Source organism: Trypanosoma cruzi (assembly GCF_000209065.1).
Source record: "Trypanosoma cruzi strain CL Brener chromosome Unknown tcruzi_1047053452225, whole genome shotgun sequence".
Lineage (NCBI taxonomy): Eukaryota > Euglenozoa > Kinetoplastea > Trypanosomatida > Trypanosomatidae > Trypanosoma > Trypanosoma cruzi.
The window spans coordinates 1-765 of record NW_893446.1 but is presented as its reverse complement, the minus strand read 5'-3'; the positions used below and the strand labels follow the sequence as shown (position 1 = coordinate 765).

Genomic DNA, 765 nt, shown 5'->3' with positions numbered 1-765 from the left:
GCCGTGCGAAGCACTCATTTCAAGCCGTCCGAGCAAAAACGAGTTGCTCTGCGGTCGGGTGACGTGCAAGACGAGCGTCCGCACTGCGCTACTGTTCACGATCATGATGAAGTTGCCATTTTACTATTGGAAGACGAGTCTGAACCCTGATGCATCGCTGTTATACGGCACTGATCAATGCGACAGACAGGAGGAGCCCGTACCTGTCATTTCACACCTCCCATCTTTCCGCGTGCCCACGCAGGCAGGAACGTGGCAGGCCGCAGAGGGTTGCCATCCATTCCTCGTGCGGTTCAACAACATGGTCCAAGAGAACGCGGTGTGCCGGCAGCACGTGATGAGGAGCTTCTTATGTATGTAACTCGGGAAATCTGAGTGTGCCACTGAAGAGCCAACGGAGAAATCGTTAGATAGTGACGCTGATGCCGCCCAGCCCAACCGCCTCCACGAGACCGTGCCCGCCATCCCCTTTAATAGCGAGCGGACCCTCAGTGCGTCACCGCGAGCCGCTCGTCTACACCGGGGGAGAGAGAAGTGAGGTGGGAGAAGAAGAGGACAGCAAGGATGTCTGCCGCCGCTGTGCACACACCGACACACACACACACACACAGTGAGAGAGAGAGAGAGAGATGCACCTACGCTTCAATGCGCCTGTTTCCGTGGTCGAGGATGATGAGATACGTGAGGCTCCGTGCCACATGCGACACGGCGCCGCAGCGCGTCGCCATAGTGCCGTTGCCCGCGCAGCCGCAGCCGTTGCGCAAG

The 765-nt window shown here is 58.4% G+C and overlaps 5 non-coding genes across 5 annotated transcripts, besides 1 other annotated feature; all 5 read left to right on the top strand.

Annotated features, from left to right (window-relative positions):
* Positions 1–9: 9 nt before the first annotated feature.
* Positions 10–71, top strand: Tc00.1047053452225.50. The gene has a single exon (XR_008254569.1). It is a non-coding gene; the product is annotated as an H/ACA snoRNA, TC10C1H2 (small nucleolar RNA).
* A 32-nt stretch (positions 72–103) lies between these two features.
* Positions 104–176, top strand: Tc00.1047053452225.40. Its single transcript, XR_008254568.1, has one exon. It is a non-coding gene; the product is annotated as a C/D small nucleolar RNA (snoRNA), TB10C1C4 (small nucleolar RNA).
* Positions 177–255: 79 nt separating this feature from the next.
* On the top strand, positions 256–312 carry Tc00.1047053452225.30. The gene has a single exon (XR_008254567.1). It is a non-coding gene; the product is annotated as an H/ACA snoRNA, TC10C1H3 (small nucleolar RNA).
* A 23-nt stretch (positions 313–335) lies between these two features.
* Positions 336–425, top strand: Tc00.1047053452225.20. The gene has a single exon (XR_008254566.1). It is a non-coding gene; the product is annotated as a C/D small nucleolar RNA (snoRNA), TB10C1C1 (small nucleolar RNA).
* Positions 426–462: 37 nt separating this feature from the next.
* On the top strand, positions 463–529 carry Tc00.1047053452225.10. Its single transcript, XR_008254565.1, has one exon. It is a non-coding gene; the product is annotated as an H/ACA snoRNA, TC10C1H1 (small nucleolar RNA).
* Positions 530–582: 53 nt separating this feature from the next.
* Positions 583–610: a microsatellite.
* Between the last annotated feature and the right edge of the window lie 155 nt (positions 611–765).